The sequence below is a fragment of the Pinus tabuliformis genome, chromosome 6, assembly GCF_031772625.1.
Source record: "Pinus tabuliformis cultivar Carrire ecotype Pingquan chromosome 6, CPIR1, whole genome shotgun sequence".
In the NCBI taxonomy this organism is placed as follows: domain Eukaryota; kingdom Viridiplantae; phylum Streptophyta; class Pinopsida; order Pinales; family Pinaceae; genus Pinus; species Pinus tabuliformis.
Window position 1 is genome coordinate 1,342,829,184 of NC_142292.1, and position 27,557 is coordinate 1,342,856,740.

Below are 27,557 nucleotides of genomic sequence, written 5' to 3' on the forward strand. Positions count from 1 at the left end.
CATAACTCTAAATTTGGTTACTCCTCACCTCCTAAACGTGAACACAAAATTTCATATTAGCACCTCTGCTCTATCCATCCCATCACCCGTCAGTTTGAGAAAGAAGTTGCACCAATCCTAGGAATACAAGATCTTCCATATGCATCAAGAAAGCTAGAGACCACTCCCACAGGAGTTGTTTTATGATCAGTGGAAGAAACAGTCCTTTCCACACTGGAACGTATGGTAAAGCTGTTGAGAATGGAGAGGAACCTCTAGTCTTCCAACAGGGAGAATGAGACACCCTCGTGATCTTGGGTTCAGATTCTGGTACAAGAGGCGGAGGGAGAGGTAGTGGAGCAGGCGGAGGGGAAGGTGGTGGAGGAGGCGGAGGTGGAGATGAACCAATAGACTCAAAGTCGAAACCGTCAGATTCTGAAGACTATGAGGAGGATGATGAAGAAGAAGACATGGTTGACCAAAACTTGGAATGGATGATGCAGGGACCATTGGCTCTCCCAGGTGCTTTGCACAGGATGCCAAAGAATTCAGAGAGAATGCTTACAAAGTATGACCCTGCCAACACAGTGAAGGCAGAAGATCACTTAGACAAATTCTACCTATAGTTGCAGACAATCAGAGGTGCATCATGACGACGTTGCATGAAGATTATTTCCGTGTACCTTAGATGGCCATGCAGAAGTATGGTATCACAACCTTCCTATCAACTCCATCTATAAATGGGTTCTGTTCAAACATATATTTTTGGAAACATCCGTCGATGACAAGACCCCGACCATGTTGCTTAAAGAGTTGTGCAGTTTGAAGATGGAGTCGAAATAAACGGTAAGAGACTTCAATAAGATATTTTGTGCATATTGAATAAGTTTGCAATGGACACGAAACCTCATGACTCCATCATTTTCGACTACTACACATCCACCTGCAAATCAGTATTACACAGTTCATCAAGCGAGCTACGAAACCAACATTACTAGAAAATTGTGAAGAGGAAATCATTGTAGAGAATGAGTGGTGTGAATTGGAGTCATCAAGGATGATGAACATGTGAAGGACTCTAGAGATGTGAGCAGGAAGCCCTAGGATGCAGTGAGAAAGGGTAAAGACAAGGAGGCAAGTGACATTAAAACCCTTACTCGTCTTGTCAATAACTTGAAAACTGAGGTGTCTGAGATGAAACAATGAATGATCGTCACATTTGCGAGTAGCCAGCTACCCATACAATAGAAAGGAAACATGTCATTAGGTAGCAACCACTTCACGACTAAAACTGTGTAGAGCTACAACTCAGCATTCCAAATAGAATAGTGCGCAAATGAAGAATTTGGTCCGTTCCATAGAGACGATCACCCAGAAGGGTCTTGTTCGGATTGGAAATGAGTATCAAACTTAATATGCAACCATATGCTAAATTTAGTGAGCAATATGCAATGCCAGCTAAGAGATACAAATGTTGACGAAGATGTTGCACCTAATGAGGCACCCAAAACTAGGTAGGTAATTAATATGTATCATTGCTCATAAGAAGCATAGAAAGAAAATAATGAGAAGCAGCCCTAAAAGTAAAGTGGTCGATATAATTTCAAAATTCAAGGGGCTCCCCCTACATTTGAGGAAATGCAAGAAAATATTGAACTGATGAGGAAGGTTGATCCACGAGCGGTCCAAAATAGAAAGCACAAATCAAACCTAAGAAGACAATGACGGACAAGAGTACGTCCATGAGCAGCAAACTGCAGAACACTCCACTTAACAATATAAACACCAGTCTGACCCTGGAAATCTCAGTGAGTCTACCTACTCTTGGCTATGACATTGTGGAAGACACAAAGAAAACTCACAAAAACATCAGTTTGTTCGAGTTGGCTAAGATTCAGAGTTAGCGGGATATTCTGTTGCATGCACTGGGGCAAACATCTATAGACAGCACAACCTCTACCAATAAGGGAGCAAGCACATCACCCAGTTCACTCACAACTATGCTCAAGACACTCCAAATGGAAGAAGCAAACTCCGTTTTCCCTCCATTCTTGCTTTCATTCAAAATATTTAGCTGCAATGTTCATAACTGTTTGGTTGATTCTAGCGCATCATTCAACGTCATGCCACTCTCCATTGCCAAGAAGATCAACGTGAAATGGAGCAATACATTTACACAGATCATCCAACTTGATCAGACAGGCATACCAGCCATTGGTGAGCTTCAAGATGTGATAATTCGACTATCTCATGATGACCGAGTTAACCATTGCATAAGCGTCATTGTTGTGGACATACTAGAAGTGTATGGCTTACTACTCAACAGAGACTGGTCTAACAAGTTGAATGGATACTTTTCTACAGAGTAGTGACACTTGTGGCTTCCGTATCAAGTCCAAAACAATCGAATATGGGTGTTATCTAAGAGATACATGAGGCATAACATCACTCCCATGAATGGTGAGAACGAACCATTGGTTTTCACAGCACTCATGTTTGGCAACTGCCTCTTAGAAACAACATTGGCGTGTTATCTCGCACAGCGAGCTCCAACCCCACTAAACACGCAGTTGGGTCCCCTTCCTTGCCCAACTGATGGAAATGAAACTTGAACAACACATTGTAACACTAGTAGCAGTAGTAGTAGCAGCAATAGCAGTAGTATAAGCGCGTTCAACGATCCATGTACAAATGAGCTATGGACCATGTATTTTGACGGATCAAAGACACGGGATGGCTCTTGAGTCAGGGGTGTATTGATTGACCCGAAGCATAGGAAACACTTGATATCGAATCACTTGGAGGTCGAGTGTACAAACAACATTGTTGAATACAAAGCACTCATGTTGGGGTTGCAAAAAGCCATTAGGCTCAATGTTGTTGCACTGAAAGTGGTAGGTGATGCAGAAATTGTTGTACAAGAGGTACGTAACACCATACACTATTTATCACCTCATCTCAAGAGGTATGATGACTACTCTCTAACTTCCAAGAATTCAATATCATTGTTGTGCCAAGAACGTGTAATGAAGCAGTCAATACCTTAGCAAGCACAACTGCTAGCATGTCACTGCTTAGGGATATATTTACTATTGAAATTTTGTATAAGTCTTCTATCCCTAATAACATAACTGATGTACACACTTTTGACAATGATCAACAAATACTTCACTTCATGGAGAACGTTGATGCCTTCAAAGATGTAATGAATGATGAAGACAAGCACGAATAGTCCCTGCAAGTTGCAACTAATGACAAGAAAGGCAACCTCATCCCCAAGGGTGTGAATTCTATCAAAAGGATCTATGACTTGCAAAACTGCTTTTAAGGGTCAAGAAACAACAAAACCCACAGTCCCACCATGATGAATGAACATATCAATCTAGGAACAAACCATGATCCAAACTTCGTTAGTCTTAGTTCGTTTTTCACACTGTAGGAGTGGAAAGTTTTTGTTCAATTTTTCAAACAGTACCAGGATGTGTCCGCATGGACATTTAATGACCTGAGTACATATAACACATAAATAATCCAACACAGGATCAAAATCAAAGGATTCAAGCCATTGCAACAAAAACTAAGTAAAGTACATTTGTCACTTGAACCCCTTATACAAAAATAATTGACTAAGTTGTTGGATGCTCAGATCACTTACAGAGTTCGTTATTTTACACGGGTTTCTAATTTAAGTTATGTACGTAAGAAATCCAGGGGAATATTCTTATGCATTGATTTGCAAAACTTGAGCCGCTCCCGAAACAAAAAAAAATACCTCGTGCTGTTGTCAGAACCTATGTTACACTAGGTATCTAGAGCATGAATGTTGTCTTGCTTAATGGTCTTTTGGGATACCATGAATTTCCGATAGCAGAACCTGATAGTCTGATACTAGTTCAAGAGAAGCTTGGCCCACACAAGTACTGTCTGCAATCACTTGAAGAGAGGGTTCAAAACCTCCCTTTCAATGAACAATATCTCAAACTCTATTTTCAGTGGGTCGTGTCGTGCCTCGTGCCATTTACATATTCTGTTTACTGCTTGTTGTTTTTATCACTTTGCTTACTATTTGTGTTTCATTTTTTTTGTTTTCTTAGTATCGTGCTATTTTTGGTTTTGTAAATAAGTTTTTCCCTCTACTGAGTTCTGGCTTTTGAATGAGTATGTGGATGAGATCTAAAGAGTCCTGTGACACTGCAACACTTGGCCAGTCCTGCGTCCGTCTTCTCTATGCTTGGTTATAATCTTCAATTGATGAGATCTTGACGGAAAACATGAGCTATCTACAAGGTAAGCTTGGGTCCAACCATGAACCTGTGCCCACACTGGGAAACTCCATTCGTATACTCAACCTTCTTCTTTGTGTGTTCAAGCTCATCCAACTAGTAGAAACGAAGAAGGGTAAATCTAAACGAGAAAACTTATGTCAGAGGTCTTACATGCTTCTCTGAAGGAATGATCTCTTCTTCTCTCAATAAGTTGGGATCCCTCTTCTGCCCCAAGAATAAATAAGTGCATATGCACAGTCTTCTGAAAAAAAATAAAAATAAATAAAATAAATAAATAAATAAAATAAAATAAAATAATAAAAATAAAAATAAATAATACAAAGGCGAAGGAAGAGAAATGCTTCCTGCGCAGAGAGGTGAACTCCACTGGGGTCCTGACCAATCTCGCTCGTAGTGGAGAAATGTGTGTGTTCCTGTGTGACTCGTCGGGGTACTCTTCAGGCCTGTTGGCAGTGGAGCAACACTAGAGATGAAAAAATATACTCTGAAAACTTTTAACTCGTGAACCAAACTACCCTTCCCGATTTTGAAACATTGTGATCAAGCTAAAACTTCTTGTTGTGTTTGACTGAGTTGGAGAAAGGTGAACCATGTCTATCCATGGGCTAATTGGGGAAGCCGAAGTAACCCGCATGCTGATTCAATACAACCTAAAAGAAAAAGGCCATGTGCAGTCAATGGACCAAAACAAAGAAGCTGGAATTCAACCAGTGTGTCACCAAGTGTTGTAGCGGCTTCAACACCCTCCAAAATTTTGGCATGCATCCAATTTCATAGCCTTCCTTGGTTTTTTCCTTGATGTTTGCAAACACCTAGGCTCATCACGTGAGCTCATCTTGAGTCTTTTTACCCTCCTCACAGACATCCTTTAGCATGTTGGTCACAATGTCATGCTTGCAGCCATGTTATGGCTATGCGAAAATTCCATCTTCATGTGTACAAGTTGTATTCGCTATGTAAGTATTTGTCGCACTCACACACGAAGTTGTATGTAATGTCGCGTAAGTGTCATTGTGGTTGTTCAACGATCCATCACAAGTGTCGTGATTGTCACTCGCACCATCGGTCAATCACACTAAGTGCATGTTGTCTTGATGGTTCAAGGTGTCTTGTCATCAAGTCATGTTGAGTGTGTGTCCATAAGGTCATGCATGTACGAAGTCACTCATTCACACACTTAGCCATTTTGTTGAAGCTATGTCGACCACACCAACCCCAACAACCAGACATTTGCTGAGTTGTACTGTGCAATCTCAACCCTTAGTAAACAAGTACTGTTGTCGAGAATTTTGCAGAGCTTGACGTTGCCTCCGAGGTAGTCTGCATTGCACAATCTTGGAGTCGACATGACTAACTGTCACCTTGAACAACGCATATTTTTCTTAGCAAGCCATCTCAATCTGCGCTACCCCCAAGCAAAATCACCAAGTCTCCAGCTGGTCAACCGGAGAGTTTAACTGGGCAGTGACCTCGGATCTCACTTCTCCAAAACATTTCACAAAAGCTACCAAGAATGCCCACTTCTGCTGACTAAATAAATTGCGTAGACATGTTGGACACACAGCCACTACCTGTCACTGCACTGCCCTAAAAATTTGCACAGTTTTCTCAGCTAGTCACTGTGTCAGTCGGATTGGTGCTCCTCCTTAAAACTATGTTGTTTTCATGGGCTATCTCCTAGCTTCCCAACATGCCACTCAGCTCAAAAACTACGCAGCGATGTCCTGCAAGCTAGCCTCCCAGCTCGATGCAGTTTTGGCTAGAAGCCTCCCACAGCCTGCTCCTAGCCTCCCAAGAGAAATTGTGCAGTGTTCACTACCAGTTTCCCCCTATTACCTCAACTGTCCCCCTGGAAAAATTGCGCAGATCTACCCTCCAACTGAGCTAGATCTCGTAGACAGTCATTGCTAATCCAAACTACCCATCTTAGCCTCCCAATGACCTCTGCGCAATTTTCATTGACATTTCCCAGAACCTACATCTCGACTTGAAATTTGCTCTGTGCATTTTTAGAGCCTTGTCCTCCCTCCCAGTCACTTGCATTCGAAAGCGAAAAATAATGCATCATGGTAGAATAGGATATTTCTGGATTTGATGTCGTCTCATCATGTGTGATTGCAGATATAAGTACATGGATGAGACATGGTGTGACAAAGAACATGATCAACAAGGAGCACATACAAGAAGACTTGTTCATGAACGAATGAGCACATGGAGCATGCCAAGTACAAGCAAAGGAGAGACATGCATGTGCAACATCAAGCTAACACCAAGACCATCAAAGACTCCACACACCTTGCCATGCGGAGGTGAAGTTATGATACACCAAGAGCACATTTGTCACTTAGTAGCACTGTAACTTGACATGGACACCACCACCAACATGAAGATACCAAATCTATTGTGCCGAGTCATGTCATGAGTCATCTCGGCCACATCACTATTATGGGCCATACTATTGTAATCAATGTAATGTAACGTGGAAATCCAAGAGACCCACGTGAAAATATGAAGATTCATGTAAAGTTGAAGAGTCATGTAATTCAAACAGTCATGAAGGAAGTCAAACATTCACAAGGGCTAGCTTCACCCTTGGCTATAAATTCCCCTCATTTGTGCCATCTGCAAATTCCTTATTTACTTATTGTTGCTTTCCATATTACCAAGATTTCAAGGCCTCAACATAAACCGGTTTACATCCACTGAACGGATTAAGCAAGTAGTGCAACGCAGTCAAGAGAGGCTAGAAACACTGAATAAAAGTTCAATTCGCTCATAAAAGTTCAGGAATCCAAGTTCCAATAAGTGCAGGAAGTGGAGAATATATGATGAAGGTAGAATTGGTAAGCCGTCTTTACCATATTCTGGAATTCTAGACACAGGTAGTGACTCGATATGAACACAATGCATGCCCTGTGATGATTGATCTAATCAACCCTGTGATGCCTACACATCTACCATATATTGAGTTGTAGAGATGTCCTAATATTACTATAATATATAAAGATAATATAAAAATAATACTAAGAAAACATGAATTGTTAAGTCTAAATTTATTAACTTTGTCATTTTGTAATTAATTACAATAATAAAATGGACTTGTTAGCGCTCGAATTTGCCTCAGGCTGAAGAAGGTGAAACTCAAGGTAACATCAAACCACTTAGCCTCATAGCTAGCCCTACGGTGCAGGAGAGGGTTCTCTCCGGGTCTATCTCGGCGAAAGGTCTTCAAAGACGGAGATGACCAATTAAGAACACTGATTTTAGGCTAGTAAACTGATAAAAAGGGGTTTTTAATAAAATGATGGGGTTTTTCTGGGCTGCATGGGCAAAGAAACAGCTTGAACAGAGAAATGTGATAAAAAACACAGGTTATCTCCTGAGGCAAGGTAGGCAAGAAATTTTAACATCAAGTTGAGATTAAATGGAATGGAAAGACTACTGAGGAGCTGACACGGGCATATAAGATGAATCCTTGTCAAACAGAAGAAAACATTGAACATGAAAAAACTTAAAGGCAGAGCATATAAATTATGAATTCTACCTTAACACTTCATTTGTTCAAATGGAAATGATCATGAAATGAAATGAACACATAACAGGCTTTACATGAAACAAAGGAGAACACAAATGTTAAATTTCATACCACAGGAATCTCAGAAGCCAGAGCTGTGTGTTTTAATTAAAATCTCTATCAAAATCTGTACAATAGAAGCTCTCTGTTCTCCACCAGCTCTTAGAGCTCTCTCCCCCTCTCTACACTAACTCTTACAAATGATTTTTTTTTTTAATACATAAACAGCTCAGAAGAAAACCGATCCATGAAAAGATGGAACTGTTTCAACTGGCACTATGAAAAATAGTAAAAAGCCACTCATCTATTCCTAATGATCAGTGCATAGACCAAAAACATTTTCCCTACAGGTCGATAAAAAAAAATGAGTTGTTCAGCAATAATTGCAAGAATCCCTCTGATGGCCGATAAACTGGAGCAAGGATCTCATGAAATCATGACTGAGGATCAAAATAGGCAAATTCGTTCCTATATCTTTGCTTATGGTAAATGATCTGCGTTCTAATTTTGGCTGCGGTCCTTTCACCTTCTCGCTACTGTTTGAATAAAACCGATTTTTTAATAAAAATGGTTCTCCATTAAAACTTTTCCTTTAATGAAGAACTTTTACTGGTGTTCTGTTGCGTTTAAATCTGAAGTATACGTGGGTCCTTTTCCCTTTGAGTGAGTTCGGTAAGCACCTCGAATCTTTGACCAACACCTTGACATCTGGTAGAGAAATCAAGTGTTTCTCTAGCTGTCATTTCTTTTAGGCAATATTAAGGAAGACGCAAGCAATGTGAAATTTCATGAGTGCTGATGTAAGATGCTTCAACAGTTCCTCAATTACAAGTCTTGCAGCTTCTTTGGAAATAATTGGCACTGGATCCTCTTTTGCTGCTCCAAGGACACATCGTAAAACTTGCTCCGCCGACGCATTGATAAAAGGAACGGTTCTATTTGGTTGAGTGCCACTGCCTGCTCCACCCCATCCCCGTGATGAATATCAATATCGATATAAAGCACTCGTTGATGGACCTTAAGAATTTCTAGAGTAGCCAAGACAATGTTATTTACATAGCAAAAGCCAGATGCCTCGCACTTCTCAGCATGAGAACTATAGTAAAGAACATGTGCTCATTTCTCAAAGGACAACAACAGTCATTCGGAATGTGCACCTTTGGAACCAACAGAACCTCCACCAAAATTGACTGAAATAAATTTCCTCTGACCTGGTTTTAATTGGTGACTTCCACGTTTGTCCAATTAAATGAAACCAGGGCCTGTAGGACACAACCTGAATATATTCAAACATCACTAATTACATTGGTTTCCTCATTGCTTCACTGACTGGGACTCTCCATTTACCTTTGTTTCAGGGTTGGAAAAAATGGGCATAGGTAGCGAAGTGGGATTCACGCCATTTAAAGGAGAGGTGCGCGTAATGAAAACATCTTTACCATTTACATTATTAGGCATGTCCTCAACACCAACCCCTGACAAGTTGCACTTCATAAAGAGCCTAGTCAAGCGGGCAGTATATCTGAGGAATCATTTTCCTCATATTGGGAATGCTCGACTCTATCTGATACTATTTGGACCTCTTTGTTCCAATTAGTCCGTGCTGTAAGAATAATTAGAGCCAACGTCTGGAGTGTCACTCTGATTATCATTCCCCACCATATTCCATCGACTCCCATGTTGACCTTAAACCCTGAAACAATTCCAATAGGTAGGCCAATGACGTAATATGTTGCCAAATTCACATACACTACCACAGTTTGCCAACCGCATCCTATCGCCACCCTTGAGAGAATAAGTCGAGTGCCATTCAAGATTACAGATATTGCAAGGAGAGGATTCAATGCATAAACAGCGCTCATAACCATAGTGCTGCTTGTGAATAACATAGCCAGTTCCTTTTTCAGTAACATGACTGCTGCGGCAAGAATGACACTTATGATGAAGCAACTACAACTGAAAAATCTGGCAATTTCCGGGCGTCGGGCTCCTAGCTCATTACCAACTCTTATACTTGCAGCTGTGCTGAGACCCATATATAACGAGACCATTCAGGGCTGAACCATATGAATTATACAAGCCTCAAACCATATGAACTTCAAAACAAATCAAACCATTATAATCATAGATGCAAGCCACAGGTACAGAGATTATATACGATCCTTGGATGCCACAGAGTGCGATGATATGAACCTCAAAAAAGCCATATGAAAAATATAAAGGAGGAAGTTGTTGAACTCCTCAAGCATGTGGAGACGTGAGTTTTGTGGCAACTCTGAATTCAAGACAGCAGATTTGATCCCAAACTGTTCAAGGAAGAGTTTCAACCTGAAACCCGTATCAATAGAATTAACAAAGATTAAAGCTTTCTTTTGAACCAATTCCAGTTTGAGAAGGGCAAGAATGTAAAGTAGTTTGTCATGCACATCACATGAAATCCAAAATTGCTGCACACTGTTGGGTACAACTCCATCATACTCGTTTCCTTCCACTTCAGTTAGTGTCAGAATTACAGGACTATGCAGCACAAGCTTTTTTATTTTCTCGACATCTTGAAGTTGCAGACATTAGGATGCACTGACAACGACGTGGAATATAATGAACCAGAGATTTCAAGTCCTCTTCATACCCATATGATAGAATAAGATCTCATCTAAAACCAACGTAGCAAGTGACTCCTCAAGAGATGAAGACTGAAGAATATTTTTAGAAATACATGTCCCAATACAAGCTGGTGTTGCAACTACAATGTCTGGAGGCCCAACCATAGCAGCCCTAAAATCTGGCAGAAGCATGCTGCTCAGAATGAACTCTTGCCTCAAAGACATATTACTCACAGTGTTACTACTAACAAGCACAAAATCACCTCGGGTCACATTCCTCTGATCAATAAGACGCAGGGCATTCCCAGCGCTAACACAATCATTTGATTCAATAGCTGTGACAATGAAGTTTGTTTGGGATTTCCAGTGAGACCTCTCCAAATAGCTTGTAACTTGCTTTGCCTCTTATTGTTGATGATGTTTTGTTTTCTTTTGTTTGTGTTTTTTGCAGAGATAGGAGCTGAGGAAGCTGTTGCCTTTTGAAGAGCTGGAGAATTTGATACATATTCTAAAAAAAAAAACACATTTAATGATTTCTTCCTCAAAACAAGGTTTTGAAGAATAATCAATCTCACATTTGACATACAAGACGGAGTCTAACATCGGCTCCACTTGGGATGGCAGTTGCCGCTTCTTGGAGGTGCCAAGAACCGCAGAACTTTGGGAGAGCAGACAGTGCCTCCATCCATTGGGAAATGGAGTCATCATTTCAACAAATCAACACAACTGAAGACTCAACTTATTAACTGGAAACTGACTGAATTGATTGAAAGACTAATTCGGAAAACTTCAAACTAAACTGTAATGAAACTGGAACAAGATGTTTCCTTTTGGCTGTTTATTTATTTACAAAATCTACTATACTTTGCTGTAAAAACAGTAGATCAGGTAATACTAAAATGGCAGATTAACCATTCTAGTAAACCTGAGAATGATGCCGCTTGAGAATGCTTCCGCCAGGACACAGATGTAATTGCTGGCAGCCCTTCATGCACGTAATGACCCTGGTCATGGAAAAGACAGCCTCATTTGTCAGTCAAACTGAAAAATGTTGCCATGTACATCAAAATTGGATCACGAAAGCCATACTCTGTTGGCTGCCCCAACTCTGCAATACATACCTCCAGCTGCACACTGTCAATGTAAACATCTGTAGGCAATTCTATGATTTCTTGTTTAAATGGAGGAAGGAATTCCAAGAACTTTTTGGGATCTTGGAAATCATATGACTGGATCTGCTCATCTAAATATTGAATCTCCTTTTCGATTCTTTCAACAATTAACTCACAAAATTTAGCTTTGAACCAAGGGAACTTTGAAGATTTCAACCATTGAAGCAAGGCACTGAAAACATCTTCATCAAATTCAGTATCTGCTAACTCATTTCTTATTTCTTCTACAACTTCACACAGGGAAGAGTTTGCCACATACCCTACCATTGCATGAATGGATCAGCAAGCGTTGGAATGTCTGGATCGAGTTGGAGTCGCCAGGTGAATGGTTCAGCCTGCATATGTGTCTGACTGTTGTCCACCATCAGTATCAGATCTGCAATTTGATTTCATGTACTGGGACAAGACAATCAACAAGTCGAATGTTCTCCCCAGTATGGTCGCCAATATGTTAGCGCTCGAATTTGCCTCAGGCTGAAGAAGGCAAAACTCAAGGTAACATCAAACCACTTAGCCTCGTAGCTAGCCCTACAGGGCAGGAGAGGGCTCTCTCCAGGTCTATCTCGGCGAAAGGTCTTCAAAGACGGAGATGACCAATTAAGAACACTGATTTTATGCTAGTAAACTGATAAAAAGGGGTTTTTAATAAAATGATGGGGTTTTTCTGGGTTGCATGGGCAAAGAAACAACTTGAACAGAGAAATGTAATCAAAAACAGGTTATCTCCTGAGGCAAGGTAGGCAAGAAATTTTAACATCAAATTGAGATTAAATGGAATGGCAAGACTGTTGAGGATCTGACAAGGGCATAGAAGATGACTCCTTGTCAAACAGAAGAAAACATTGAATATGAACAAACTTAAAGGCAGAGCATATAAATTATGAATTCTACCTTAACACTTCATTTGTTCAAATGGAAACGATCATGAAATGAAATGAACACATAACAGGCTTTACATGAAACAAAGGAGAACAAAAATGTTAAATTTCATACCACAGGAATCGCAGAAGCCAGAGCTGTGTGTTTTAATTAAAATCTCTGTCAAAATTTGTACAATAGAAGCTCTCTGTTCTCCACCAGCTCTTAGAACTCTCTCCCCCTCTCTACACTAACTCTTACAAATGATTTTTTTTTTTAATACATAAACAGCTCAGAAGAAAACCGATCCATGAAAAGATGGAACTATTTCAACTGGCATTATGAAAAATAGTAAAAAGCCACTCATCTATTCCTAATGATCAGTGCATAGACCAAAATTTTTTTCCCTACAGGTCGATAAAAAAAATGAGCTGTTCATCAATAATTGCAAGAATCCCTCTGATGGCCGATAAACTGGAGCAAGGATCTCATGAAATCATGACTAAGGATAAAAATAGGCAAATTCGTTCCTATATCTTTGCTTATGGTAAATGATCTGCATTCTAATTTTGGCTGCGGTCCTTTCACCTTCTTGCTACTGTTTGAATAAAACCGATTTTTTAATAAAAATGGTTCTCCATTAAAACTTTGCCTTTAATGAAGATCTTTTACTGGTGTTCTGTTGCGTTTAAATCTGAAGTATACGTGGGTCCTTTTCCCTTTGAGTGAGTTCAGCAAGCACCTTGAATCTTTGACCAACACCTTGACATCTGGTAGAGAAATCAAGTGTTTCTCTAGCTGTCATTTCTTTTAGACAATATTAAAGAAGACGCAAGCAATGCGAAATTTCATGAGTGCTGATGTAAGATGCTTCAACAGTTTCTCAATTACATGTCTTGCAGCTTCTCTGGAAATAATTGGCACTGGATCCTCTTTTGCTGCTCCAAGGACACATCGTAAAACTTGCTCCGCCGACGCATTGATAAAAGGAATGGTTCTATTTGGTTGAGTGCCACTGCCTGCTCCACCCCATCCCCGTGATGAATATCAATATCGATATAAAGCACTCGTTGATGGACCTTAAGAATTTCTAGAGTAGCCAAGACAATGTTATTTACATAGCAAAAGCCAGATGCCTCGCACTTCTCAACCTGAGAACTATAGCAAAGAACATGTGCTCGTTTCTCAAAGGACAACAACAGTCATTCGGAATGTGCACCTTTGGAACCAGCAGAACCTCCACCAAAATTGACTGAAATAAATTTCCTCTAACCTGGTTTTAATTGGTGACTTCCACGTTTGTTCAATTAAATGAAACCAGGGCCTGTAGGACACAACCTGAATATATTCAAACATCACTAATTACATCGGTTTCCTCATTGCTTCACTGACTGGGACTCTCCATTTACCTTTGTTTCAGGGTTGGAAAAATGGGCATAGGTAGTGAAGTGGGATTCACGCCATTTAAAAGAGAGGTGCGCGTAATGAAAATTTCTTTACCATTTGCATTATTAGGCATGTCCTCAACACCAACCCCTGACAAGTTGCGCTTCATAAAGAGCCTAGTCAAGCGGGCAGTATATCTGAGGAATCATTTTCCTCATATTGGGAATGCTCGACTCTATCTGATACTGTTTGGACCTCTTTGTTCCAATTAGTCCGTGTTGTAAGAATAATTAGAGCCAACGTCTGGAGTGTCACTCCGATTATCATTCCCCACCATATTCCATCGACTCCCATGTTGACCTTAAACCCTGAAACAATTCCAATAGGTAGGCCAATGACGTAATATGTTGCCAAATTCACATACGCTACCACAGTTTGCCAACTGCATCCTATCGCCACCCCTGAGAGAATAAGTCGAGTGCCATTCAAGATTACAGATATTGCAAGGAGAGGGATCAATGCATAAACAACGCTCATAACCATAGTGCTGCTTGTGAATAACATAGCCAGTTCCTTTTTCAGTAACATGACTGCTGCGGCAAGAATGACACTTATGACGAAGCAACTACAACTGAAAAATCTGGCAATTTTCGGGCGCCGGGCTCCTAGCTCATTACCAACTCTTATACTTGCAGCTGTGCTGAGACCCATATATAATGAGACCATTCAGGGTTGAACCATACGAATCATACAAGCCTCAAACCATATGAACTTCAAAACAAATCAAACCATTATAATCATAGATGCAAGCCACAGGTACAGAGATTATATACGATCCTTGGATGCCACAGAGTGCGATGATATGAACCTCAGAAAAGCCATATGCAAAATATAAAGGAGGAAGCTGTTGAACTCCTCAAGCATGTGGAGACGTGAGTTTTGTGGCAACTCTGAATTCAAGACAGCAGATTTGATCCCAAACTGTTCAAGGAAGAGTTTCAACCTGAAACCCGTATCAATAGAATTAACAAAGATTAAAGCTTTCTTTTGAACCAATTCCAGTTTGAGAAGGGCAAGAATGTAAAGTAGTTTGTCATGCACATCACATGAAATCCAAAATTGTTGCACACTATTGGGTACAACTCCATCATACTCGTTTCCTTCCACTTCAGTTAGTGTCAGAATTACAGGACTATGCAACACAAGCTTTTTTATTTTCTTGACATCTTGAAGTTGCAGGCATTAGGATACACTGACACCGACGTGGAATATAATGAACCAGAGATTTCAAGTCCTCTTCATACCCATATGATAGAAGAAGATCTCATCTAAAACCACCGTAGCAAGTGACTCCTCAAGAGATGAAGACTGAAGAATATTTTTATAAATACTTGTCCCAATACAAGCTGGTGTTGCAACTACAATGTCTGGAGGCCCAACCATAGCAGCCCTAAAATCTGGCAGAAGCATGCTGCTCAGAATGAACTCTTGCCTCAAAGACATATTACTCACAGTGTTACTACTAACAAGCTCAAAATCACCTTAGGTCACATTCCTCTGATCAATAAGACGCAGGGCATTCCCAACGCTAACACAATCATTTGATTCAATAGTTGTGACAATGAAGTTTGTTTGGGATTTCCAATGAGACCTCTCCAAATAGCTTGTAACTTGCTTTGCCTCTGATTGCTGATGATGTTTTGTTTTCTTCTGTTTGTGTTTTTTGCGGAGATAGGAGTTGAGGAAGCTGCTGCTTTTGAAGAGTTGGAGAATTTGATACATATTCTAAAAAAAAAACACATTTAATGATTTCTTCTTTTGAAGAAGAATCAATCTCACATTTGACATACAAGACGGAGTCTAACAAGACTCATAATTAAATTAAATTAAATAATCAAATATATAATAAAATAATATAATTTAAATATACACATATAAGTATGAGAAAGAATATTTATATATTATTTATTTATATACCAAACATGGTATAATATAAATATAAATATAAAAAACATTGAAATATTATTTATTTAAAAATAAAGTGTGGAGTGTAACATCCATGAACATTTAACATAAAAGAAATGAAATTATTATTTTTATTGCTAAATTATTTTTTATATATATCACAGCAATATAATTATTTATCCTCATTAACATTTACAATTCACATTTGTTGGAAAGAAACATAATTAACTTGATATATTATTCATATGTTCAATCTCTGGATACATATGGTTGGCTTGTCTACGTGAGTATGAGATCCAAATTATTAATATTGTTTTGGTTTATCAACTCATAAGTTTGATATGTAGTATAAAATATATGTTATGGTATGTAAGACATGTAATAATCTTTATGATTGAAAAACTAATCAAATTCTCGCAAAGGCATTTGATCATATGTCATTTTGTGATGTGACAATGTTGGAAAGAGTGGGTTTAGATCTATCATCTTTGATGGTTATAATTTTTATTGACGATTAGTGGAAACGTTATGGTTACATGGTAACTATCTTGTCACTCTTGTGCCTTCGGTAACTCATTTGCTCATTTTCTGTTGCAAAGAATGACTCTACAATTTGGGTGGTAACGCAACTTTAACTAGTTTTTGGATCCTTTTTTCGACATTGTTCACTTGTATCAATAGCTAATTCATAAATAATTATTTTTGCAGTAATTTTTCTTTCAACATTTTGTACATTTTTTTTCTTCGAACAAATTACTTATGTCTTTTTCTGTTTATGAATATTTCAAGCTCGATGCTAGGGTTCTTAAGGTAGTTGGTGCTATGGCTATTTTTCAAAAATCCTCTTCAAAGATTGATTCTGCCAGACCCATCTTAAAGATTTTCTTATGTAATAAGTGATTAAAGTTGTCTATTGATTTCATTCTTTTTAGGTTTTAATGTTTAATCTTTAGTGAAAACCCTAACAGTTTCAAGTGGTAGGTATGTCATTGTTATGAAGAAAGAAGCTTCAACTTCAGACCACCAAGGAGGATTTAGAGCTGAACAAACAAAAGAAGAAAAACTACATCGGTGGTCCTATCTAGATTAGAATCATGTTGCTCCTGCTCGAGAAATAAATTAAGACTGGTTCCAAATCATTGTACCTGGATGCTATGGAGGCTAGAGTCTGCTTCTAGCCTGACACCATCATGTAGTTTGGGGATGTCATCGTACAGTACCAATCTTGGCATCGATATGTGACCGAAAAGCATCAAGTGGAAGTTTCCGAGCTAGAGGGTTCCCAAACTCAAGCATCATAGTGTCTTGTCTTGTTATGCTATCAAGTTGTCTCTACCTTTTCTTGTCCTATATGGGTAAGAGTGTAAAATGTAATATTATTTATATTATGTTGTAAGTGAAATTCCAAGTGCCAATATTGGAATATGAAGAGTCATCATGTAATTTAGTGTGTCATTTTGTAAAGAAGTTGAAGAGTCATTAGGGTAGTGTAAAGGTCACAAAGGAGAGTTGAAGAGTTACCCCCTCTTGTTCTTGATCTAGGAGGCTATCAAAGTATAAGTGGCCTTAAAAATAGATCAAAAATCAAAGTGGTTAAGTAGAAGCAAAACTAGAATCAGATAAAATTTCTCATCGCCCTCATTCTAACGATGCAAATGACACTCAAATCTGAGTTTGTATGGTTGCGTTATTCATAATCAAACTTTTGGTCAAAGTGGACAAGTGGTAGGCTTAAGGATGCAACAAATTTTCCCAAGACTGGCACGCAGAATCTGGTTCTTGAGAATAGGTGAATTTGTCGAAGCAATTATTTATCTAATAAGCCTTAATTTCAGCAAAAATCAAAATATATACAGTGGTTAATGTAAAATAAATATATATATATATAAATGGGGGGTGGGTCGTCACCTGCACGACCCCCGCTCTGCATATCTCAAAACCAAATATATATTTAATTAACCATGGTTGGATCAAGGTTTTGTGGTGCGGAACCCGCCCACCATATATAAACAGGGGATAATAATTAACAACTGAGATTGGTGCTGCTTGAACCCGCCCGGCCAACATGGTCAGCCCCCACCGGGACATCTCACAAAACGGTGACGATATATATATATATATATATATATATATATATATATATATATATATATATATATATATATATATATGTTTCCAACCATGCACCTAACCGTTGAAGCTCAAAGGTTGACCACCGGCAATCACACTATATATTTTTATCAAAATAATTGACCAACTTGGGGAGGCTGATGATTCGAATCTTTACCTCCACTGACCTAGTCGGCTCCACCACCAATGAGTCGTGGGCTTGTCCTTTGGTGGCTCTGCCAAGGAAATGATACTTAAGCCTTCACAAATCACATGCATGAGGAGATTGCAGTGAACCGGAGAACTAATGGGTAGAACCATGATCTAGGCAAAGGCCAGAACATTGCCCAGGGAATCCTGGGGATATCAGAAAGATTCCATGAGGTGCAGAAAGTGACTTTGTTGGGAATTGGACAAATTTATAGTCAATTTTGCACTACTAAGCACTAGGAATTTAGTCGTGATGTCATTTTCAGTAGTTGGCTCTCCATTTTTCGGCCATCTTCCAGCTTGGAGGTATAAGGGTGTTTATGCAATTTTTTCTTATACTTATTCTCTTTGATGCCACTTAATAAGAGAAGGCATCCCCACTATTGAGAAGGGCCTAGAGATGTAGCATACATTGAGTGAACTCCATAACCAAATTATTGTGTCATTATCTCATGATTTTTATGTTCTTTCCTCTTCATTTTATGTGCTTTTAATTTCCATGGTTAAAATTCTTTGTAATGTGTAATTATTTATGCATATTTAAGTAAAAGATCTTGGATCAAGTTTGGTATAAGAGAATGCCTTTTTCGATGTGAATTGCATGAGTATATGTTAACTAGGAAGAAGCCCCAAAATGACGAAGGAAATCTTAAGTCATTTGATCCCGAAGCATGGCATGCACCACGAAGAAGAAACATGGTAGATGAGGAAGCTCTTTGGGAAGAAAAGGGAAATTATCACAAGACTTTCTGTAACATAGTAGATAAAGTTGATAAGTTATTTGTAGAGTATGAGAAGACATTGGAACTAGAGAAGAATGGGCTAGATGATCATGCGTCGCTAAACCATGGAAGTGGTGGAGAAAAGCCTCCTCTCTCTCCATCCGCAGTGAAATTTCTTCTTCTTCTTCTTATCATTCTAATAGGAATCAAAGAAATGAATCTAAGAAACCATTCTTCAAGATGGATGTCAAATTCGATTTACCTATATTTAGTGGAGAATATAAGGTCGAAAAGGTAGATAACTAGATATGAATAGTTGAGGTATATTTCCACATACAACAGATCATAAATGATAAAGCCAAGATCCACCTAGCATCCCTTCGATTGAGTGGCACCACTCTCGTATGGTGGGAAGGCAAGCAGCAACGAGGTGGTAAGAATAGTCATAAACTTCTTTCCTCTTGGTTTGAGTTCATTTCTACTATAACAAGACAATTTTACCCATTGGGTTACCGACAAAAAACTATGATGGAATGACAACATTTAAAACAAAGTAAAGGTCAAAATGTTTAGAATTTTATAGAGGAGTTTAGGAAACAAGATTTAGCATTGAATGTCCCCTTAGACACTCATGGGATGTTGAAGAAATATATCAGCTCTTTGCATAGTTATTTACATCATTCATTATTATTGTTTGAACCTAAAAGTCTGGATGATGCTAGTGTGAAGTTTGTTCATCTTGAAATCAGGGGGAAGCATGAACAAGAATAGCACCTAAAAAGGGCAGTGCCAACTAGGAGAAAAGGAGCAAAGACATCTTGTACTCATTTTGAGAAATAAGGGCATGGTGAAGAGAATTGCTGGAAACTGCACCGAAAATTGAGACCTAAGAGGAATGAGAGAAAGGAGAAGCATAAGATAGTTGCCAACATGCAACAAGACTAAGAGTCTGAATCAGAGAATTATGAGAAGGTCACAATTTTAGGATTTCCACGTGGTGCACCAATTGAGCTGGGGTCAGATTCAGGTGACAAAATGAAGATTGCAACTTTTGGGATCACAACAGATGGACCCATTGACTTGGTTTTTGATTCGGGAAATGAGACAAAAATTTCAGCAGATGTTGTACCGAAGACAAAAAGGGCACCAAATGAAGCATGGCTCCAAGACAACCCATAAAGTTTGAAGGACAAATAATCGTTGTAGTCATTGCAATGAGGTTGGAAACTAGAGAGGCACATGTCAGATGCTCTATGCCCATAAATCGTCAATAAAGAACCTAGTAGGTGAAAATTTTCAACAGGCGAATCCACCACATTCATGGTGGTCTGCTTTATTAAGTAAAAGATGGTTTTTCTAGATGTAGTAACTTGTCATGGCCACAGTTTGTAGATCATGCATTGTGAATAAATGTAAAAGTGATGATGTGTTTTCCATCACTTAATAAAGCAACGATGATGTTTTTGGCCTTTTATGAGTAGTTTGGGTATTGGTTTCTACTATGTAAAACTTGACCAAAGAGTGTGTGTTATAAACTCTTGGAAAGTATGGGGTGTTGAGTCATGTGTGGTTTAATTATAAGGAATGTACCAGATTTGTGTGTAATGCATATGATTGAAAGTGTGGTTTGGCGAGGACATAGGTTGTGTGTTGAACGTGTTAATGCTTTTGGTGGCCCAAAAGCTCTTTAAGTGGGGAGGAATGATCTAGGAGGATATAAAAGTACAAGTGGCCTTAAAAATAGCTCAAAAATAAAAGTGGTCAGATAGAAGAAAAAAATAGAACCATATCGAATTTCTCATCACCCTTATTCAAATGGTGCAAACGACGCTCAAATTTGAGTTCATATGGTCGAGTTATTCGCACTCAAAGTTTTGGTTAAAGTGGACAAGTGGCAGGCTTAATGAGACAACAAATTTGACGGGATCAACACCTAGAATCTGGCTCCCAAGAACATGTGAATTTTTTGAAGGGATAATTTGTCTAAGAAGCCTTAATTTAGGAAAAAATCAAATTTAGATGGTGGTTAATGTAAAAAGAAAAGAAAAAAAAACAGAAAAAATGGGGGGTGGGCTATCACCCCCTCCACCCCCTCTCTGCATATCTCCAAACCATATATATATTTAATTAACAATGGTTGGGTCAGGGATGTGTGGTATACACCTCGCCCACCATATATAAATAGGGGATAATAATTATCAACCAAGACCGATGAGGCTCGAACCCGCTTGACCCACGTGGCCGATACCCACTAGGTGGTCTCACAAAATGGTCACTATATACACACACACACACACACACACATATATATATATATACATATATATATATATACACATATACATATATACATATATACATATATATATATATATATATATATATATATATATATATATATATATATATATATATATATATATATATATATATATATATATATATATATATACCATTCGCGCACCTAACTGTTGAAGCACGTAGGTTGAACTCTAGCAACCACAATATATATGTTTATCAAAATAATCAACCAATTTGGGGAGGAAAGGGATTCGAACCCCGACCTCCACTAACCTAGTCGGCTCCACCACTAACGAACTATGGGCTCATCCTTTAGTGGTTTTATCGACGAAATGATACTTAAGCCTTCACAAATCATTTGCATGGGGAGAGCGCAGAGGACCAAATAGTGGACCAAAGGACGAATGGGTGGAACCACGATCTAGGCAGATCACGAAACCTTGCCCAAGGAATCTTTGGGGTATCAGAAAGATTCCCTGGGGTGCAGAAAGTGACATTGTCAGAATTGGACAAATTTATAGTCCATTTTTCTCTACTCAGCACCATGAATTCAGTGGTGATGTCAGTTTCAGTAGTTGGGCTCTCCATTGTTTTTCCATCTTCCAACTTAGAAGTATAAGGGTCTTTATGTCAATTTTGCTTGTACTTATTCTCTTTGATGCCACTTAATAAGAGAAGACCTCCCCACTATTGAGTAGGGCCCGGAGACATAACCCACATTGGGTGAACTCTGTAAGCAAATTCTTGTGTCATGATCTCATGCTTGTTATGTTCTTTCCTCTTCATTTTATGTGCTTTTAGTTTTCCTAGTTAACATGCTCTGTAATATTTTGGATTTCAAGTTTCTGTGGTTAGCTTTTGTTGAGCTAGATTCTGGAATATCCACAGGAGTGATCTTATTCTGTCAATCTCTCGAATCCCAAAGGTGATCCATCATCATGACTTCTTGAAAGAATGATAGAAGAGTTGTAGCGAAATGAAATAAATAGTTAAAAGAACAAAAGATAAAATGTTTAAAAAATCAAATAACAAATAAAGTAAAAAACCTAAATTAGTGAAATTAATAATAAATTATTATTATTATTATTATTGCTATGCTTTATAAATAATAATTATTTATTTATAATAATTTAAATAATTATTATAAACAAATAGTTAAGTGATTACTTATTATTCTAAATAAAATAATAATTAATTATTATTATAAATAATAAAAAGCTCAGAGTGAATAATTTATTTTTTTTACAACTGATCAAATAATAAATGAAGGGCATTAATAATTACAATTTTATGCATAATAATTATTAATAATTATAATTTATGTATACTAATTAATAGTAATTATTTATTTAAAATAATTTAATTATTATCATAAATAAATAAATTATTAATAATTCCTTATTTATAATTAAGAAATAAATAATTTTGAAAGTAAATAATTATTATAAACGGAATAATAACTAATAATTTATTAATAACTATTATAAATGAATAAATAAATAACTATTATTATAAATAATCAATTTATTTATAATAATTATTAATAATGAGTGTTTATTCATTTATAATAACAAATTAGTTAATCAATATTATTTTATTTATTATAAAAAATAGGGAAGGAAAACAATACCTGAAAAGTTACACATGCGACTAACTGGAAGACCTAATCTGTCTAATATGTAATTCTTTATGCATCTTTAAGAAAATGATCTTGGATCAGTTATAAATAGAATCTCATAACTCATGTAAAGGGATTTTGGGAATCGGGCTTTTGGCTAGGCTTATGCTTATAAAGAACTTGGGAGTATTATGAAGAGCCTTGGCTTCTCCATAGTATAGAGTGAGTATACTTCTTTGGAGGAGCAGGTGTTCTTGACTGTAATGCTACACTATTGGGGCTAGTGGTATTCAATGGTGTATGTATGAATGGAACTTTCATTTATAATAATAAAATCAAAGCCAACACGCTTTCATGCATATGTTGTGAATATAGTAGGGTTATTCTTGTTCTATTTGTAATGTTTGTTATTTAAATTACACTTATGCTTATGAACTATTTCATTCTCATTTGTATGAATCTTGTTGAATGTGTGTTGGTTTACTAACTCATCAATTTAACTTGTGGAATATTTTTCATCTTAGCTTGTGATGTCGTTTCGCTCGTGTGTTCCTTTCAAGCTATGTACTAATACATGCTTCTAAGGGGTGCACTTCCTTCTACCTTAATGTGTTGGAACCTTCATGCATCGCACTTGACTCTCTGCATGATCATACACTTCTTCTCACCCAAAGTTATAATACTTCCCTCTGCGCGTTTTCGCAGTCAATGCATAACATTACCACCCACTACTAGGACTCCTACTGGAAACAGTGTGATGTCTAGTTGGGATTTCATATCAGCGAGATCCACAGAATGTTGACGGGTCCAACTCCATCAACAAAAATGTAATGGGGTACCCCTAACCCACATCTATTAATGGAAGAGGCATTCCCCCTCCTCGATATCCTCAGACTCTTCTGGTTGGAACTTCGAACATGCAATGATAGCACTTGGTTCTACATCAATGACATTATTTCATTTATTATTTTATGAATCAGAATATGTGCTAAGATCCATCTCTTTAAGATCATCTAACAATGATCATAATGAGGGAAATTCATCAGCGTTATTCCAAGGGATTTTGTGGAACTCACACCACTTTCTAATTTCCTTCTTTTCTTTTATCGAGGCTATTTATCTTGAGGCTAATTCTCCTTTATTTGTCCCTTCTTTTATGAGTTAGGTCCACTTTTTCTAATTTTTTGTCATGGATGATTTGTCGATCCAAACTCCCACCTATTCTTATGCTTAAATTACCACTGAATTTTGACATCATATCAATAAGTACTTCCTAGTGATGAGCCTAGGTATTGCAACAAGAATGTTGCAACTCCCAGGGCTACCAACTTTACTTATCAACCTAGGGTTCATACAAACTTGGAGGTGACAGTGCTATATGCACAAGTAAAAGTGAAGGTCATGCTTGTTGTCACTATTTATCTAGGGGTTCCAAGCCAGAATTCTATAAGGTGAGAAGGAGTTTGATTCTTTTATGGAAGAAGAGCAAATATATTCTAAGAGAGAGCTACTCTACTGCAGTAATGAAGAAAACAACATGTAATGCTAACTCACACCATAGCCTAATTAACCAATTAAACAACTATGCTAATCAGAATTGCTAAATCAATCACTAACCTAATGTTTCTATCTAAGTTGCAGAGGTAAAGAGCATTAAAATATACTAAGGTGTAAGCAAAGAAACTAAATTAAGTATGTTTTCAACCACAAGAGCAGTCAGAGATCGAAATTAGTAAAAGGAGGATGTAAAGATGCAATAGTGCATAGGGACCATAGGATCAATCAACAATAGAAGATGGACGGTGGAGATCTTATTGCAGGGGCTTAAGTGAATAGATGGATGAACAGGGTTAACGAACCGAATGAACGACAAAGATCTTATCGTGGGAAATTTAGTGAATAGGTGAACGAATAGGGTAAAGAAGCAGATGAATGATGGAGATATTATCGCGAGGAATTAAGTGAATGGATGGGGAAACAGGGTAACGAAACAGATGAATGACAGAGATCTTATCGCGAGGAATTAAGTGAATGGATGGAAAAATAGGGTAACAAAGCAGATGAATGGCAGAGATCATACCGCGGGAAGAAATGTGCAGAAATGATGGAGTGGGTTTCAAAGGCAGTAAGCAGTTTCTCACATGCCCTCAAGGTTATAAGCTGTATTTCTGAATTTCACACGAATAGCCTAACTGAGTGACACGTAGCATGAGAAAAAAACTTTTCTCACATGCTCTTAGGTGGCTAACGATCGTACAATAATCCGCGCGATTGTGTGATATCCGTCAGATCAAGCTAGAAAGATCAACGGTGGAGATCAACCAAGCTAGTTGGCAATCGGGTGACGCGATAAGAGTCAGATCAGGCGAGGCAGATCGATGGTGGGGGTTTAAGGAGCATAAAGTGTTGAGGTGACGTGATAGCCATCAGATTAGGTGAGGCAGATCAACGGTGGGGATTTAAAGCACATAAAGTAGGTGGAAGACTTCACGCGATGTGGCAGTTAGATAAACTAATGAATCAGACAGTGACTGGGTAGGTTTTTTGTGGATCAGACAGGAAACGATGCATGAAGAACGTGCTAAAGGAGGTTTCAAATTAAAATGACAGAAGAACTAGTGAGGGTGAACAAGTAACTACATCAAACAAAAAACACCATAGTTCATGCAAGAACCAAAAACATGTGTTTTTGGGGTTGCTGAAGGGTCTCTTCCTCAAGTCATGGTCCCATAGAGAGGAGGTGAGGCCGAGACACCTATGGACAACCTTATTGTGATCTTTTACTCCTATCTAAATTTTGAACTAAAATAAGGCACAAATGGATGTAAACGAAAGCACAACCGATCTACTGTACACTACTGCAAGTGGAATGGACCTACTTAAGCAAATGAATAGTTAAACGATAAATCTACGCTATAATGTTGTAATGAAAGTGTAGCTACTTAATCAAATGAACAGAACCGTAAATCTATGCTAGCATACATGTACAGTAAAGAGGAGCTTTGGCTGCTTGGGTTGGGCCCTAACCCAAGAGCTTCAACCCTCTGAGTTAACTTAGAGCTGACTCAAAACAAAACTCATTCTCATTATCAAAACCATGGATTACATAATAAACTGTCACAAGTCTTGCAACTCAGAGATAAAGTAGAGTTTTACAATAAAAATCCAAATCCTACTAAGCTCCTAAGCCTCTCTACTTATACATCTGAAGTCTCCAATGACTTCCTCCCCATTAGGGAGGCTTGGCTCCCTACTCAAGATAAACTAGTTCCTGTCACTTTCACTTGCTTAGCTGTCATCTAGTCCTCAAAGTGATGGTTGTTTGCACTCCGATATGATGGAGGAATATTCGAATGGAGGGGTAGTAAATGCGTGTTGAAAATAGCAACAAGAAATGATAAAAATAGAATCTAGAATATTCCAATTTTAATTTGTCCTTGGATTAAAACTCGAATTTAGTCTCACCAGCTACTTGAAAAATAATTAATTAATCCTTCTTGAGTTAATTGGTTAGAGAAATTCAACTTATAAGTATTTCTAAAGTCATGCAACAGTTATCCCTTAAATTAAGGAGATTATCCCTTAATTAAGGAGATAAGATTGAGTTATATTTGAGTTGTAATTAGTCAGCTCAATTTACTAAGTTAAGTCCAGTTAAATTAGTTCCAAACTGTTTGAGGAACTAAGTGTGAGTTATCAGTCAGTTGATGCATGCATGCACTCAATGAGTGTACTCCAGATAACTGAAGATTCCCTCATCAGAAACTCATGCATGTTTATTCTGAGAAAGAACCAGTTGAGCTGAATGTCAAGGACAGTGTACTATTAGTTGCATGTTTTCTCCTATAAAGGAAACTCATGCATGCAGAAGGATTAATACAAAGGAGGATTACGCAGTTTTATAGGGTGTGAGATCAGTGTGAGTGATCACTTGGTAACAGGAGGATCACCCAGGAGAAATTGCGCAAGGAAATACGAGATCAAGAGGGTAGAGGAAAAGGTGTTTTGTGTATTTCTGAGTTATTTCCAACTTGTAATTACAATATAGATAGTGGGGTTTTCAGCTGACGCTTTCCCCTAAGTATTCTTCTATGTTTCATGTGCATTGATTCTTCTCTTGTTATATGTGTTCACTTGATCTTGCTCAAATCTTTTAATCTTCCGCTAATTTCTTATAGAAGTAGATTAAAATATTTTACTTTAGTTTTATTGCATTATCAGGTTCATCTACAGTCATAATTTCTACAATGAGGAGGATTTATCTCCTATAATTCCTCTCCCTTGTCCCATTCTAGTTTTTGCCATGGTCTTTTCCATAGTTCCTTCCTTTTATCCTTTATTCTTGCATTTTTCCTTGCTTTTATCCTTTATTCCTACATTACATGCAAATTAGACCACAAAGCAAAATATCCAACTCTAACTCATCTCATAAACAAAATATAATCAAAAGTATGCAATAAGTTGTGAGAATAGTTGGTTTGACTAAGCTAGGAGGTGAATTAAGGCCAATTAAGGCCCATATAATTACTCAACGATGAGGCTCATCATCACCCCCCTACTATAAGTGTTGCTCATCCTCTGAGAAACTTAGTCAATTTCCATGTCCTTCATGGCTCTGGTAGCCTCTCTGACATCCCATGCTTTTGTTGTGGTCTCTTATTCTTGTTTATAGAAGCCTTCTTTCCTTTCTACTTCTTCCCACTACCTCTTTTCCTCTTCTTCTTTTCTCCCTTCTAGCATTCCTAGGAGTTACAGTGGTGGAATGAGTTTTAGG

At 38.0% G+C, this 27,557-nt stretch overlaps 2 pseudogenes; both read right to left on the reverse strand.

The window, feature by feature from the left end:
* Positions 1–9,344: 9,344 nt before the first annotated feature.
* LOC149263568 (protein DETOXIFICATION 41 pseudogene) lies at positions 9,345–9,875 on the reverse strand (annotated as a pseudogene).
* Positions 9,876–14,038: 4,163 nt separating this feature from the next.
* Positions 14,039–14,569, reverse strand: LOC149263569 (protein DETOXIFICATION 41 pseudogene; annotated as a pseudogene).
* Between the last annotated feature and the right edge of the window lie 12,988 nt (positions 14,570–27,557).